This window comes from Protopterus annectens, chromosome 5.part0, assembly GCF_019279795.1.
Source record: "Protopterus annectens isolate FY-2018-M chromosome 5.part0, PAN1.0, whole genome shotgun sequence".
NCBI classification, from domain to species: Eukaryota; Metazoa; Chordata; order Ceratodontiformes; family Protopteridae; genus Protopterus; species Protopterus annectens.
In genome coordinates, this window is record NC_056735.1 from 170958785 (window position 1) to 170976746 (window position 17962).

The window sequence follows — 17962 nt, forward strand, 5'->3', positions numbered from 1 at the left end:
GGCTGAGAACCAGCTTTGGCAAGAGACAAACACACACAATCATATACACTTACTGGAAGAAATGAAGAAAATAAATAAAAAAAAAATCATCAAAATTGATATACAAAGCCAGGTACTTAATTTTGTCAACTAGGTTACTCCTACCAAGCCAAAGTCTAGAACGGAAACTCAAGGAAAAAAGCCCCACATTTCAAAATTAATAACATGTGCTCACTTTCCTCCAAGGTACAGTGCTGATGTTGACTCCATTGTTTATCTTTGGGAACTATAAGCAGATTGTGTTACTCTGCAGGCCAAAAGAACAAGATCTTCATCATTTCATAAAACAATGGCTTGTACAAAACAGATTTTGACGACTGCTATCCAAGTGATGAGATTAATTTTTCATAGTTAAAAACTGGTGATAACATTTGTTAATCAATACACATTAAGGTTTTCCTTTCGATCTTTATTTATTTTTTATTCTAACAAAAGATGCCAAATGATTTTACCACATTTCAGTTGAATATTTAGTTGTGTACTGCTGCTTTGTCTGCTTCTCTTTATACATTGTTCTTATACAGTGGCTTCAGACGTATTGTGATCTACTTAACTCAAAATGATTACTCCCTTAGAAAGCTTGCTACCTCATACATAAACAGCGGCCATTAACTCACCCAAAAAGTGTCATAATAATACAATACATAGTTGAGTTTTAAACATCTTGCTGTAGGAATATACACAAAAAGCCTGAAAACACTGCAGTACTTTTACAATTTACATAAAAACATAGATTAAAAATATTTCCTCTCAACACAAAATCTTTACACAATGATTTACTTTCAGCTGGAAATGTCAGACACACAACATAGCAGCATGAGTGACACGAAAAATGTTTGTCACAGAAGCTGGAGTTCAGTTTGAAGGAAGGAATATAACATAGCTGTATAAAAGTGCACATATATTAAATATATTAACTTATTTACACTTCAGTTTTAAATACTATTACAAAAATCCTTATATATATATATATATATATATATATATATATATATATGTATATATATATCAAAATCTATAACAAACATAATACAATTATTGCATAACTTAGGTGCAGTTGGACAACTCCATTATATTCAAAATACTTTCATTTAAAAGCTGTCAGTGCATTTTTTTTGCTCTCAGTCTTTCCAGTGTTTTCTGTGGAAAAAATGAAATGAGAATCAGGCACTGTTTTATGTCACTGCTTTGCAAATAAATTCACTTTTTTTCATCTAAGTTATAGTAAAGTGCTTCTGTGCCTTTATATGACTACAAATAAATCAATTTTCATTTAAAATGAAGCTGAACAATGTCAGTCACTATTTCTGACACAATGGCATATCGAACAGAAATACTGTGATCAAATGGAACATTTTATCACCTGGCTGACTAGAAAAACAAATTAACACCACATGGATACACTCAACAGCCTAGTTATTTAAAAAAAGCTCTGTATCTATCATAAACTTTCTTAAACTCGACATCTATTCTGCCCAAGACTTCTAACCTTAATCATCTAGAACCCTTTTCTGTGGGAAAAAAAATCCAAACTTTACCCCTAAGCCATTTTTCCTTGGACTTTCACTGAAGCAGCAACTCCATTGGGATACTTACAGCATTCTGTCATGTCCCCTATTCTCATTTCTTCTTGCCTCCTTCTGCAAAGACCATGCAACAGGTTTGTTGCCTTTCTCTGTACATCTTCTCACTGAACTGGACCTTCTCATCAATATGCAGTACTTCCAGGCATAGTTCCACTAACCACAGTAAGTCTCCTACAGGTTACTGAGAAGTGATCTATGCCTGGCATACAAGGCATCCTCAAATCCAACTCTGATGGACCTTTTGCACATCTACACAATGAGTAGCATCAGAACCACCTGATCCAAGGATTTAAAATTTGCTTGTGACATAAACAAGACATGATGGCGCGACAGATAGTGCCTCCGATGATCCCCATGATTTGGAACAGGCTCCCTAGCCATGTGAAGCAGAGTCCATCCCAAACACTACTTAAGTGTAAACTTGAGCAATGGATGAGAAAAAGGGAAATTCACCCCGGGGACTGGCCCCCATGTCTCTAACAAAAGGCAGACAGTGATGATCAAACTAACATAACCCCCACATAACAACTAGAAACTTCCTAATATACCCCCTCCTAATAAATGCCCATTATACATAGGGATACAAGTGGGTTGTATTGCACAGCTAGGCTTATAAAAGCCCTGGTAGTCGTTAGCAGAGTATATACCTATGAAAGCAGAGTATATACCTACGAACCTATACAGCAGATGAATAATTTGTTATTCTAAGTATTCCTTCTTGCTGCATCAGTTAATCTGATATGATTCAATCCTCAGTGGGTCTGTCATTGGGATGATATCCTTCTTCTCCCAATTAAAAGCTATTTTTCTCTGAAGTTCTTAAGTTCTGTGATGTTTACATGTTCTGAAATAACATGACGCACAAGAACAGCTTCCTTAGCCCCTGAATCTATCAGTCTTCACATATCTTTCAGAAAAGAAAAAAAAAATTCAGGTTATAAATTCTGCACTGTTAGAATGCTGCAAGGGTATACAGCTATGTGAATTACAGGGAACTCCAACAGCAGCTATTGGATGGAAAGGCTGTGCAACAGACAGGGTGTGTGACAGTACTTTGGATGTACAGAAGAGGGTCCCCTTAAAGTATAACACTTTCTGTATGTACATGGTACACAAGAAGACCTATTATCACAATGTTTTTGCAAAAGATATCTCAACTACACTGTCTCATCTCTCTGACACTGGGTCTCTTTAGGTGTTAATAACCACAGTTTCAAGGATAGTTTGCCCAAAAAAGCCAAAATCAAGTAAAGAAAGTCACACAAGTGGAGAGACAGCACAATGTATTTGAAAAAGGCTTTATTCCACACAAAAATTAACACCAATAAAATGGAAGAGTCATTTTCGTCCAAACCAAGTCAGACTTCATCAGATAACACACATCAAACTGACAAGTTCCTTTTAAAAATGAATTCAAAAAGTTTCATGAACCCAATTAATTAAGATAATCAGAACCACATACTAAGTAAAACTCCATAGTGTCTTTAAAATATAAGTTTTCACAAATACATTCACTAGTGTTGCTCATGTTTTGAACATACCTTAAAACCACAAACAATTATAGAAATAATATACAAACAGTGGCTCGGTTAAAAAGTAACACAGTAAAAAAATTTTATGTAGAAACGTTTTGTTTAAAAAAATGTAATAGTTTCAAACAGTATGTAAATACTACCATCTAGTGGCCAAATGATAAACCACATCCAAAAAATACATAGGTTCATAGGTAGGTACTAGGCTATTGGCCCTAGGGCCTATATAAGCCTAGCCAAAGGTACCCTGGCTTTCGCCACCCAAGAAAATTATTTTCCTGTGCCACTGTCGAGCAGAGCCACAGAAGTGATCCCCGGGGTGAATTTCCCATCTCCCATCCAATCATCAAGATTTTTCTTGAACAGTGCTAATGAGGAGCTTTGTTTGATATAGATAGGTAGTTTGTTCCAGAGTATGGGAAGTCTCTGGGACAGGAATCTATCCCTCCAGCATGTTCTGTTTATTGTGGTGATGAGGTTTAGGTCCCTAGAGCATGTAGCTCGTAAGGATTGGGATTTCTTTAAGTGGAGCATGTCTAAAAGCTCTGGGTTTGACATAGCTTTGTGTGTTAGGCAGAGATCGCCTCTGAGTAGGCGATATGCAACGGAGTAAAGCTGCAGTTTTTTGAGACGGTCTGCATAGGGCATCTCTTTGAGGCCAGTAATCCTCTTTGTGAGGTATTTCTGTGGCCTTTTCAGTTGTTGTAGATGTCTTGTGAGGTACATACCAAAAGGGGCATTGTACTCTATAATGGGTCTAATGAGTGACGAGTAGAGGGGAACAATGACCTCTTTTTTCCTGGATGAGAAACCTTTTGTGATGAGGCGTGCCACATAGAAGGATTTCCTGACTACTGTGGTGATGTGATTATCAAAGGAGAGACTACTGTCCACCTGTGTCCCAAGGTCTCTTATCACACTTTCAGTGTTAAGTAGACTACCACCTATGTGGTAGTTCATGGGTGCTGAGTTTTTACCAAAAGGAATGACAATGCACTTTTTGGCATTGAGCTTGAGGCCATGGCTTTGACACCAGGAATCTGTCTCAGCAAGGCCTTTTTGTAGGATGTCCACATCTTTTGGAGTTTTGATTATGGCTCCTAGTTTGCAGTCATCTGCGAACTTCGTTAGCCAAAGACCTTCTGTGTTGGCCTGTACTTCAGAGAAGTAGATATCAAACAGGAGAGGACCCAGGACTGAACCCTGTGGTACTCCACTTGTCACTGGTCTGAAGCTGGATTTGGAGTCTGCTACTTTCACAGTGTGGGTTCTGTCCCTAGTTTAGTGAATTTATCTATAATTCCAGAGTGGGGGATGGTGTCAAAAGCCTTGGCGAGATCTAGATAGGCTGTGTGAACCACCTTACCCTCATCTATGGCTTTAGTGACTGCTTCAAAGAAGTCTATCAGGTTTAGGAGACATGATCTGCCTTTTACAAACCATAACTGGGTGGGGTCCTGAGTTTGAAGATTACCAATGTCATTGTTTATAAGTTCCATGATGATACGCTCCATAGCCTTGCAGGCCAGGCTCGTTAGGCTAATGGGGTGGTAGTTTCCGGGGTCTGTGGTGGCTCCCCCTTTGTGGAGTGGGATAACTGTCGCTGTGCGCCATTCAGTGGGCACATAGCCTGAGGTGAGGCTATGATTGAACACAGTACTTAGGTGGGGTGCCAGTTTGTTCTGTAGTTCATGTAGAACACAGCCTGGGATATCGTCAGGTCCCATGGATGCTGTGTTCTTGGCTTTGGATAGTGTGTTTTTTATCTGTGCAGCCGTGATTACAGGAACTTTGCATTCTTCTGGTATAGAGATGGGCCCTTTAGGGGATGACAGAGGTGTAAAGTTAGCACTGAACCTATCTGCCAGGATGTTGGCAATATCCATTGGTTCTGTATATTTAGTGCCATTGTGCTGTAACTCAGAGCAGATCTGAGTGCTGCCATTGAGATTCTTGACATAGCTATAGAATGTTTTGTGGTTATCTTTAGAGTCAGTGGCGATTTTGTTTTCATAACTAGCTTTGGAAGATGAGGGATCTCAGCTTCTTACTGAAGCTGACCAGGGAGTTTCTCCAATCATGGGATTTTACTCTTTTTTGCAACAGTTTCTTTCTTCTGTTGTAAAGTTTGTTTACGGCAGGGGACCACCAGATTGGCTTCTTTTTTTTTTTGGAGGCTAGCATCCTGGTTCTGTTAGGGATTGCACGATCCATGCACTCATGTAAGTGCTTATAAAGTGCATTTGTGTAGGATTCAGCAGTCATACCTCTATTGTCCGTCAGCATGGGTGTCGTGAAGTTTGCCACTTCTGTCTTAAGAAGCGTAACATAAAATGTAAATTTATAATAGACTAACTGAATATCAATGTTGTGTCTTTCGACTTTTCCCAGTTAGAGGTTAGAAAACAAAAAAGCATAAAATGCTGTAACCATGTAGCACCAATACCTTAACTATTGTAATGAATCTACATAAAAGCACAATACATAATTTTTTACAGTGCAATACAAATTTAGCATAATTTGATGTTGATACACGTTTTAACCAATAGGTTATAAAATCACAGTTTAGGTGCTCTGTTTTAAAAGAGGGGCAATGCTAATGAACTCGTTCAGCCCAGGTGGTCTCCCAGAATCAAGGGTAACCTGCCACCTATGGGTGACTTGATGTTTAGTATTAAGGCCGAAAAACTAAAATATTATAATATTTTGGAGGATGTGGAAAGAAATGTTCAGTGGCGGTTAAAAGAAAAATTAAGACGTTAAATACGGACATTTTAGAATCCAGGGATAAAAAATGTTACCCTATACCAAATAGGGGTAGAAATATGGTGCACACTGATGATAGTGGGGGCTCTTACACAAACTACCCTTTGAACGATGACCATCTCGATGAACCCGTAGACGAAGAAGACTCCCATAGGCTGCAGATTCCCGAGAGGTCTGAGAGACTTAGGAACCAAAATTTACACTACTACAACCACAACCATTCCTTTCGTGGAGGGAAATGTGGGGGGGGGGGGCAGGTTCTGATTCTCTCACACATTGCTACAGTTGACGGTTTTAAACACACTTATGGAGGTTACCATATTTTCAACTACAGTAACATCAAGCTTGCTGTTGAGCACTTTAACCTTTTTTCAAAAGGTTTTAATTTTGTACCTAACAGAAGCTGTGACTTGAAATTAATTTTGGATCTTAAAACCTTTGTACATAAGGTCAATGTAGAATTGACATTTAATAACACCTGTGGTCCTATTAAGAGTGATATGTCTAGGAGAAATGTCTTTAACCCTCCTTTGCACCCTCAGTTGGCTAACTTTGAGGCTGTTGTTGAAAGGGAACTTAGGACTACAATGCCTACACACAAATGCAGTTTTAACCTTAGTAGAGAGGAATGGGCTATTGTTGAGCATTTGAGGAGAGACAAAAACACACGTGTTATGAAACCTAATAAGGGGGGGGGGTACGGTTATTATGGACTTAATCAACTATGAGGCTAAAATGTCAGACCTTTTGGTTGACACCTGTACTTACACTTGTGTGTCAAGGAACAAAATCAATATTGCCCATCAGAAGATTGATTTACTACTTCAGGATTTATTACTTGAAGGGCATATTGATGTGGAGACACAACTATCTTGTCAACACTAGGTCTAGGGTACTTAGCATTTTTGGTATCCCCAAGGTCCATAAGGACCATACCGACCCCCCCCTTGAGACCTATTGTCTCAGCTGAAGCCTCCAAAACCACCCCTCTGGCCAAATATGTAGACCTAACACTTAAAGCTGTGTGGGGAACTGAGAATGAGATCCTTAAAGATTCGTGGGAATTTCTCAGGTGTATTGACCACAATTTGAACACAGAGTATGTTGTTTGTTACTACTGACATTAAGGATCTCTTCTCTGTTACTCCCCACGAGATATGTCTTGAATGGCTGGAAGAAGCTTTGGCAGAGAAGGATGTTAGTTCTCACCACTTACATGTGATATTATGCTTGATGGAGACTGTGTTGAAAAATAATTTCCTTTTTTTTGCTGGTGAATTTTTCCAACAGGTCACAGGTGTGGCGATGGGAGCCCATTGTGCACCCATCTATGCCAACATTGTCCTATCGTGGTGGGAAAGAAAGCTTGAGTTCTGAGTTTAGGGGATGTTGGTCCTTTTATAAGAGGTTTTTGGACAGATACTGAGGACCAACTTGTGAGATTTATGGACTTTCTTGGTAATACCACTAATTTCTTGGCATTTACACACAAGGTTGCCTATGATAGAATGGACTACCTTGATGTCAGTATTCATAAGTTTGACCAAGGATTTAAGTCTACTGTTTACTGTAAAGAGACCTTCACTAATTCATACTTACATTTTAATAGTGCACACCCTTTACATCAAAACATAGGAATTGTCAAGGGGCAGTTTATTAGGGTGAGTCGTTTGACTTCTAACAATGATGACTTTGAACTTGAATGTGATACATTGGAAAGATTTTTTTTTATGAAAGGGGATATCCCCAGTATTTGGTGAAAAAGCTTGGGGGGGGGGAGTACTATCTAAGAGAATGGTACTCTGTTTTCCCTTGTTAGGGAGGGACCCACTAGAGACCCCAACTACTAAACCAGTGGATGATGGTAAACTGATTAATAGGATTTTCCTCATGGATTTTGGGGGTAATGCCCCTTTTGTAAGACACACTATTAACAGAGAATGGGAAAAATTCTTTAACTTCACTGATTTGACTACCTTGGGAAAAGAACCCTTCAACTTCGTATTTAGGAAGGGCAGGAATCCTAAGGACCTGTTTGAGTCACATGCACCTGTTAGAGAGACTAAACGTAAGAAATTTGGTACCTTCAAGTGTGGTGCTTGTGCACAGTGTGTGCACACTGTTGACTGTGACAAAGTACACATTCAAAATAGGGGAAGAGATGTCACTAGTAGTGCTTTTTCCAACTGTGACACCAACGGAGTTGTTTATTTGGTTTCCTGCTCACTATGCCAGGCATTTTACATAGGGAAAATGGAGCATAGATTGAGGAAGCATATATATGAGCACTACTATGACATCAGGACATCTAATGAGAAAAATGCCTTGTATAAGCACACCTTGACCTGTCTTGGTGCTAATTTTATATTCTTTGTGGTTGAGCAAGTTCCTATGGACATCAGGGGTGGCCCTTGGGAGGCTCACCTTGAGTACCGGGAACTTTTTTGGCAGGTTACTCTTGATTCTGGGAGACCACCTGGGCTTAACGAGTACATCAGCATTGCCCCTCTTTTAAAACTTAGAGCAGCTAAACTGTGATTTTATAACCTACTGATTAAAACGTGTAGCAACATCAAATTATGCTAAATTTGTATTGCACTGTAAAAAATGATGTATTGTGCTTTTATGTAGATTCACTACAATAGATAGGTATTGGTGCTATATGGTTACAGCATTTTATGCTTTTTTATGTTGCCGAAGACCTTTTTTTTTTGGTCTTCACTTGCTGAGAGAGACCTTCTTTTTTTTTTTTTTTGTCCCTACCTGGGGGTCTGGAAATCTGGCAACCCTGATAATACTTTTATCAGTATGTGCTTTGTATAACATTTGAGAATGTTAACTGGTTTAATTAATTTTCTTATGTAGTTCAGGGATATATCTGCTACATGCATTTCTTTATTTAAACTTGTGTAAATGTATTTATCTAGTTTTGCTGCAACATGGCTTCTTGTACTGTTTTTTTGCTTCATGGTCCAGGTCATGGCTGAAAGTGGTCTTTAGACCAGTTCATTTAGCCAGTTAACAAATGTAAAATAATAAAATAAATATATCTCAGCATCTTCTCACTCTGGGTAAAAATCCCCGAAAAATCCAGGCTCTCTGTAATAAATGCTTCGTGTTCTTTCTAGTTCCCATTTCACTCAGAGATAGCAGGTAGATAGACCTGAGCATGGAGAGGGGAATCCTTTCATCAAAGAAAAGACACCCTCCCTCTGAACCTAAAGCACTAGCACACTCAGAGGAACACCCAAGAAGTGCAATTGCCTTTAGATGAACTCCCATTCCATAGGACCAAGGACTTCATAGCCCACAGGCACAGTTGGTGAGCTACACAATGTCAAGACTCCTAGAGAAGAGAATATCCTTGAGGATGCCATCCCTAACCCATAGGTAGTTTTGGGAGGGGGCTTACCCAAGTCTTTTTTTCCCACCTCTGTTTGCCAACCATCAAGCTTTCCAGTATCAATCATTCCATTCAATGGGAGAGAGGCAATCAAGGGAACCCTATTTCAAGCAGCCATCAGGGTTTCTCTTTGTTTAGTCCTGTCAGTCCTTTGTGAAAGCCCATTTTGTCTAAGTAGTGCTATGAAATAAGAAGTTATGTACTCACCATAACGTTCCATCTGAGTAGGTATCTTCATTTGTCTGCAACCTTTGGGATACGGATCCCATCTCGGATCCGAGCCGGCAACTTCTACCACAGCATAGATCCGAGCTCCTAGCTCCTCCCTTTACCCATAATCCCCTGCCAACCCTGACTGACCTCAGATCAAGTTTGCCCCATATAACAACTGTTACTGTGTTCCGGAAGGGACTCATCTAGGACAACTCCTAGTCAGAATCATATTGGTCAGGGGGAAGGAGGGGGGGATGGTTGCAGACAAATGAAGATACCTACTCAGATGGAACGTTATGGTGAGTACATATCTTCTTAAATCTGAAGTAGGCACTTCATTTGTCAGCAACCTTTGGGACAGAGTCCCCAGCTACCTCAATCTTGGGTGGCCTTTATGGAAGGATATTCCGTAGCACTGCAGAGCCAAAGGACGCCCTACCTCTGGAGACAACATCCAGTTTGTAATGGCTGATAAAGGTATGAGATGAAGCCCAAGTGGCTGCGGAACAAATATCATCCAAGGGAACCCTAGATCTAAACGCAGCCGATGTAGCAACGGCTCTAGTAGAATGAGCGCGGACTCCCTGAGGTGCAGGCCTTCCCGAACTGTGATATGTTAAGAGGATACAACTAGCTATCCACCGTGATAGGGTAACTTTAGAAACTGACTTGCCTAAATTGGTTTTTGCAAAGGAGACAAACAACTGGTCGGATTGTCTATGACCAGCAGTTCGATTAATATAAAAGCGCAATTGTCTGTGCACGTCCAAAGAATGCAGTTGATACTCTCCTTTGTTTTGATAGTTGGGGAAGAACACGGGAAGATTAATAGATTGATTAATGTTAGCTTCCGAAGATACCTTAGGTAAAAAGGACGGATTGATCCTGAGGTAAACTCTATCCTGATGGAAGGCCAAATACGGTGGTTTGACACAGAGAGCCTGAAGTTCAGAGACTCTTTTAGCTGAAGTAATGGCCACCAGAAAGGCCGTCTTCCAAGAGAGGTATTTAAGATCAACCGTGGCCGCCAGCTCGAAAGGGGGGCTTGTCAAGGCCTGTAGAACCAAAGATAAATCCCATGGGGGTACTACCTCCCTGACAGGAGGAAAGTACCCCTGAGAAAAGCTTTACAGAGCTTGGAGGTAATAAGAGGGCCCGACTCATGCCCTACATGATAGTGTGAAATCTCTGCTAGTTGTACCTTGACTGTAGAGCAGCTAGCCCCCTGATGAAAGAGTGTAGTTAGGAAATACAAAACTGAAGTTAAAGGTGCCGTAAAAGGGTGCTCAGCCCAGATGGAGAAACATTTCCACTTACTCCGATAGACCCTTCTGGTGGATGGCTTGTGTGCTGCTACTAGAATGGCTTTGACTGGTGAGGAGATTCCGGGAGTCCTTATCAGGAGTGGAACTGGAGCAACCAAGCCGTCAGCTTGAGGTTGACCAGGTTGGGGGTCGGAAGACCCAGAGGGTGAGTAATGAGATCCGGAAGGGGATCCAGAATCCAGGGCGGATGAATCAGGTGAGACCATAAGTACGGGAACCATGTCTGATGAGGCCAGAATGGGGCAATGAGGATCATCTTGCTCCCCAACCGACTGGCTTTCTGTAAAAGTTTTAGCATCAGGGGCAGTGGAGGGTAAGCATAAAGAAGACCGGGAGGCCAAGCATGTACTAGAGAGTCTCTCGGGGACTCCCCCTGAGTGGGGATCAGAGCGAAGTAACTGTTGCATTTGGTATTTGAGGGAGAGGCAAAAAGATCGCAACAGGGTTGCCCCCATCGGGCAAACACTCGCTCCGCTACTAGAGGATTGAGAGACCATTCGTATGGGGTCAGAACTGTACGACTGAGCCTGTCTGCTAAGATGTTGGACCATCCAGGAATGTGCGTTGCAATGAGAAAGCGGTTGGTGGATATCGCCCATTCCCACACTCTCATGGCCTCGCGACAAAGAGGATAAGACCTGGTTCCTCCCTGTTTGTTGATGTACCAGACAACTGACATGTTGTCCATTTGTACCACAATCGTCCCAATCGGAAAAAGGCTGTGAAGTGCCTACAATGTCAAAAGCACTGCCCTCATCTCTAGGACATTGATATGCAAGGAGGTCTCTATGTCATTCCACGTGTCTTGGACCGTTCTGCCTGAATAGTGCCCCACCCCCCACCCCAGGCAAGAGGCCTGTGGTCACTGTGGGGATGGGAGGAGGCATCGAGAATGGGCGTCCCGTGTGGAGGCTCAGGGACTGGAGCCACCACATGAGCGACCTTCTGCAAGCCCTGCTTAGGGGAATGGGATGAGACAGGGAGTTGCGGGACAGGGACCATTGCACCTGGAGGGTCCACTGTAGGACCCTCATATTTAGACGGGCTAAGGGCAGCAGAGAAATTGCTGCCGCCATGGATCCTAGAGCCCTCAGGACCAAATCCGCCGGTGGGGCTTGGAGTTGGAGGATGACCTGTACATGCAACCTCAGGTTCTGAAGCCGATCTGGAGTCAGGAAAGCAAGGATTAGTCTGGAATCCAATCTCGCCCCTATGAAATCTATTACCTGTGTAGGAGCCAGAGAGGATTTGGCCATGTTGACAGTCAAACCTAGGCGTGGAGCAAGATTGAGGAAGTAATCCCTGCATGAACAGAGTAGATGCCTTGTTGGGGCGATGAGGAGCCAGTCGTCCAGGTACGGGAAGACCTGAATTCCCTGGAGTCTCAGGTGGGCCGCTATTGCTGCCAAAACTTTGGTGAACACCTGGGGGCTGAGGTGAGACCGAAGGGGAGGGCCCTGAACTGAAAGTGACTGGCTCCCAGCCATAAGCGGAGAAACCCCCTGGAGCGTCTGTCCACTAGAATGTGATAGTACGCATCCTTGAGGTCTATCGAGCACATCCAGTCATTCTCCAGTCATTCTCCCGTAACAGGGGGAGAATAGATTGCAGCATGACCATCCGGAACTTTTCTTTGGGGACTGCCAGGTTCAAGAGAGAGATGTCGAGGATGGGCCTCAAGTTCCCCGTCTTTTTTGGCACCAGAAAGAACCTGGAGTAAAACCCTGATCCGAGCTGATCTGGGGGACGGGTTGGATGGCTCTTTTTTGTAAAAGCTGCTGAATTTCTGTAGCAGCCGCCTCCCTCTGACTGGGTGGTACGTTGGGGAGGCTTTTGGTTTTGGGGTTTACAATAAAGGGAATTTGGTAACCTCTGGATATGATGCGAAGCACCCAGCGATCTGTCGTTATGGACTCCCATGTTGCTAGGTGCCTCGAAAAACGTCCCCCAACTGCCTCCAGAGAGGAGCAGTCGGGCAGCCCCTCAGGGGTTCTGCGTGGGTCTCTCAGAGAAGGGTTCTCTGGACCCAAAATTCCTGGGACCCCCTCTGCCTCTAGGGCGGCATCCTCCCTGTCCTCCTCTGCCATCACAGGACTGGTTGTCCTGAGCAGACTGGGAATGCTGTGATTTCCGGAACCAAATCTTCTTCTGACCCTTTTGGTTCTTGGAAAAGGACCTCTGGGGAGCAGAGAAGCGGACTCCGACGGCAGATAGTGTCTTCCCGTCATTCTCGCTCTGGACTAAAGTATCACGAACGGTTTTGCCAATCAGTGCAGAACCATCAAAGGGGGCATTCGCGAATGACGCCTTAAAAGGTTCCGAGAAGTCACAATGTCGGAGCCAGGCTTGTCGCCTCATGACCAGGCCGACTCCGCCAGCTCTAGCAGTTCCCTCAGTGGCGTGAGACAAGAGCCGCATAGAGGTGTTAGAAATGGAACGTAGAGTAGACATTCGGGAGGAGTAGAGTTTTGTCCCCTTCCGACATGGACTCTGGGGGGGAAGCAGCATATTCTTTTATTAGATCCCGCTGCATCCGGATGACGTGTGCCATATAGTTCAGCGCCCTTAACGAGAAGGTTGCTGAACTGAAGGCCCGCTTCCCAAGGCGGTCCATCGCACGAGACTCCTTGCTTGGTGGATGGACCGTGGAGCTCTCCTGAGCCAACTCTCTCTTGGTGGCCGCCGCCACCAACATGGCAGCCACGGGGGGACCTCTGCTCCAATGGGTTCTCTCTGCAGGGGCACTCAAGATCCTATCTGGGCACTTGGGGACTGGCTCTACAGTGTCCGGCTCCTTCCAAGCCCTGGTGGAGATAAGGTCCACCAGGAGGTCGGTGGGAGGGGACACCCAAGAGGTAGATGGCCCTGCCTCGAACACCTCTAGGAATACAGACTCATCGGAGGAAGCCTTGGGGGCAGACCAACCCCCCCTAATCCTAAGCATTTCCATGATGTCTCCAAAGGAGACATCCTCGGGGGGTGATCTTGGGGAGTCTTCCCCTTCATCTAAGTCCGTATCTTCCGTAAGGGACTCGGGAGAGTCCACGTGCCTCCTCTTACACTTAGCCTTGTGAAGAACCTCCTCGGGAGGGGGCTGTCCGAGGAAGCCTCACCCACAATGTCATGTTCCGAAGGAACACCCAGAGGCGTTGAAGCAGGCTGCCTCAAAGGCCGGGTGATGGGAGCCTGAACCAGCTGAGAGGGAGTGCAGGGGGGAGCCAAAGCCAGGACCGGAGGCCCGGATGCACTCAACAGTGCCCTCTCCACCGCAGCGAAAGCCGAGGGGGAGCCGCCCTCGATCGGATCTGAGAGCCGTCTCCCACTCGGATCCGAAGTGGGGATCGGACCCGGGGCCAAGCCCATCGGATCGGAAGGACCCATGTGCTCCGACCGGGACAGAGCCGAAGGCACACCGAATCCCTCAGATCCGAAGCTCGGTCCGCGGCTCCGAGAGGTCAGATCCGACAAGCTCGAGGGACCAGTCGGAGCCGAAGTGCCCAGCACTATCGGCTTCGACCCGCCCCCGGATCCAACACGGCTCGGCTCCGAACGCTCCGAGCCCAGAAAACGGGTCGGAGAAGGAGCGATTGGAGCAAAAAAAAGGGGTTGCGCTCCCCCCCGGAGGGGGGGGGGGGGCAAGAGCACTCCCATCTGCAGCTGGGCCTGGATGAACCTCCTCATCATCCGGTCCATGTCTGCATCTGACATACTAAAAGTGGACCTCGAAGAGGCCACGGAGGCAGGCCTGGAGTGCCGCCTCGACGGGGACCGGGTAAACTCCTCCTCGGGTCCCGGTGAGAAGTAAGGGGACCGGGGCCGAGGAGGAGGTGACCCAAAAGCCCTGGAGGGAGAAGCTCGTTTGGCGGGCAGGGCCGAGGAGGAGTCCTCGGCCCACCGCTTATGGTGCTTCTCTCTCTGCTTGGCTTTCCTGGCCTCCCTCTCCTCCGGAGCCGAAGCGGGAGGTTGAGTCCCGACCGGAGGGAGGCAGGAGTGACCGCCACCGAAGGCTGGGTAGTGGCCACAGAAGCACCGGAGGTCGGAGCCGGATCTGGGGGCAAAAGGCCCACCAGAATCATCTTCGACCTCCGGTCCTTAAGTGCCCTGGGGTTGAACGCCGCGCAGATCGCGCATCCAGAGGTGAGGTGTTCAACCCCAAGGTATCTAACGCACTGAGTGTGGCCATCCGCCAGTGAAAGCTTATGGCCACACTTGGTGCACTTCGAAAAAGTGGCTTTAGGGGCCTCCGACATTATAGAATAAAGGAAACATACCCACTAGGCCCCTACACACACCACACACACACACACTACGACCAGCGAGGGCAGGGAGGAGAAGGACCACAAATTAAATTAAATTAAATTTAAGATTGGTAAAAAAGGGCTATAGGGAATGCCTAAACAATCGCTCTCACTCACACAAAGAGAAAGGAAGAAAAATTGAATTTTTTTTTCTCACAAAGTTCAACTAGACCAGGAGCTCAGGTATCTAGCTTGTAGCTTGAAGCGTGGCAAACTAGATCTGGGGTCAGTCAGGTTTGGCAGGGGATTATGGGTAAAGGGAGAAGCTAGGAGCTCGGATCTATGCCGTGGTAGAAGTTGCCGGCTCGGATCCATATCCCAAAGGTTGCTGACAAATGAAGTGCCTACTTCAGATCAAAACTTATAACATACCTCCCTGTGCAACATAGTCATAGCCCTGCTGCTCCAGTGCAGCCAACACCTCTGGGTGATCCCTGATCTTTACCAACAGATTCTGTCATGAAGCATCACTCCAGACACATACATTCCTCAAGCCTCTCCCCCAAGAACAGATGAGCAGGCTTAAACATCTTCATTCCTCTTTTTTCCTCACAGGCATTCAAGTCAACAGTTGAACATGGGTCTTCATTAGGCCTTTATCCCTCTGTACTAGAGGATCTGTCAGGCCTCACCAGTCTCTGAAGAAGCATGTGGCAGTGAAGAGTTGGGAGCAACCAGCCTAAGTTTCAAAGCTGACAGGAGACTCTCAGTGGAGTGACCCAGGGATTCAATTGGAGAGTGGGCCTTTCAATGTACTGCCCTTTCATTATGACAGTTGCCATGACTCTTAGTCTCTAAAGCAAGAAATGCAGCCAAGTCCCTCCCTTAAGCCAGAGGCTCCCATGTAACCAAGAAAAGGGACAGGCATAAGCCCCTTTGGAACTCTGAAATGGACAACTCTAAGAGAAGACAGCAACAGACCCTCAACTGAGAGAAAGACTAAGCATGGCCAGGAGTCCATCTAGGAACAAAAGCATCTAGTAAGCAGTATCAGGGAAAAAACATCTAGTAATTAGTGTGAAGAAAGGAGATACTGCCAGCCCAGCTAGCTGGAATGGTGAATATTGAAATGATTTGTGCAAGATGCTTGTGTTACAAATGTATTACAACTATATGTCATGTGTATATCAAACTGCTTGTACAGACGTGTGTTGAAAAGAGTGTTTGCAAAAGGCTTGTGTTTAAAATGGATCCAGTGTGCCTACTGGAAAAGGACAGAAATGTGCATGCACTACTGTAACTGTTTAAATGTATATATTTTAACAGTGGAAACTGGGATACAGGAGGTTAACCTCAGTCTAGTAAATTTTAGAAAAACACCTGAAATTAAATTACTTTACGGCTAGGCCATAAAAGATGGTATCTTACAGTTTTCAATACAGCAACAGACAATGCCTGTACTAGGAAACTTTCTGTATTGTCTTTAGGGTGAATTAATTACTTGTCTTCAAAGCATGAAGGTATGCAATTGTTTTATGACTTCCAGCATTTGCCAGAGATCTGAGAAGAAGCCCTTGTCTATGTATTTTTATAGGTAGATGCTAAATGCTACCAGCTGCCATCAATGGTTGTTTTGGGCCTGGGAACTAATAGTCAGATGACAAGAAATTATGTCTCTTAGTGAGACACAGCATACTGCATTCTGTCTTGGGCCTGACAACAACTACAAGATCCATTCACCACATCTGCCTTGCTCTATTAACAAATTCTTAGATTTAGTCAGGAATATAGGACAGCTTAGTTTAGACATTTTTCTTTATTTATTTGAAACGGTCCTGCAATGCTGTTTTAAATATTTCATGTGGTTTTGAACTGATGTCACTGTGAATATATATTTAGTACTGTCTTGCTCTTTTATTATTTATTATTAAATATATTTAAACTTTTCAATGTGGCTGATCTATGTAGAGAAATTTACATTTTGAGAGTACTTGCATATTTATTTGGATACACTGTGTAGGCCACTCCTAATAGCTTTGTTTTCGGTCAATCTACCATTTGTGTTAATATTATACAGTAAGACTGGACACCCTTTGTTAAGGGCCTTAAAAGAGCTGATAAGGAGTGACTGGTGGCAGTAATAACTACCTTACAGTCTGAGTGGAAGGTGGCATAGCTAGTAAACCTGTGCCAGCCTTTCCCAACTGTGTGTGGGGGTAAATCAAACCTCAAAGTGTGTGTGTGTCAGCTACTTGGGTAGGGAGACTAAGCACTGGTTGACATAGAGGGTGCTGGAAGTCTGGGCTCGGTCTCTCAGCTGAGATCTCAACTCTATTGCTGTGCCAGTGGGGAGTCTTACTGGGGATCTGTAGAAAGAGTGAGAAAACAGCCCCGGACTGACTGTGGTCTCTGTGTACTCTTAAGGGAAAATGCACTTGATGCAGAGAGCTGCATCTGGAAATACTGTGCGTGTACTTGTCATCTTCTCAGTGAATGTCCCCCCACTCTTGCCAATGGTGAGGATTTAAGCTCCTTGATTACTGGTTGGCAGTGGTGGGTCGTCACAAGTATTATCACCTTTATCAGATACCAAACCTAAGAAACCAGGAGTAGGAGAAGCTCAGAGGAAACCTATAAGATTTAGGCGCATCTCCTGTCAGATTCCAACAACAAAGGTTTTGCATGACAAGAGTTCAGTCAACCATTCTAACACACACACTCTGCCTATAACCACCAGCCATACTTGGATGGAAACCAACCTACCATTAAGGTATCTCATCTTACACAGTCTAAACCAAACATTAGCTGGAAAGAAACTCTTCCAAGGTGAGAAACCAGACCAGCACGGTCCAGCATGGGG

The 17962-nt window shown here is 44.4% G+C and overlaps 1 long non-coding RNA gene across 1 annotated transcript in view; it reads right to left on the minus strand.

The window, feature by feature from the left end:
• Positions 1 to 433: 433 nt before the first annotated feature.
• Positions 434 to 17962, minus strand: part of LOC122802537 — a 108508-nt gene continuing 90979 nt past the window's right edge. The window contains exon 3 of the long non-coding RNA XR_006364955.1: positions 434 to 1179. This is a non-coding gene — a long non-coding RNA (uncharacterized LOC122802537). The remainder of the gene's footprint in view (positions 1180 to 17962) is intronic.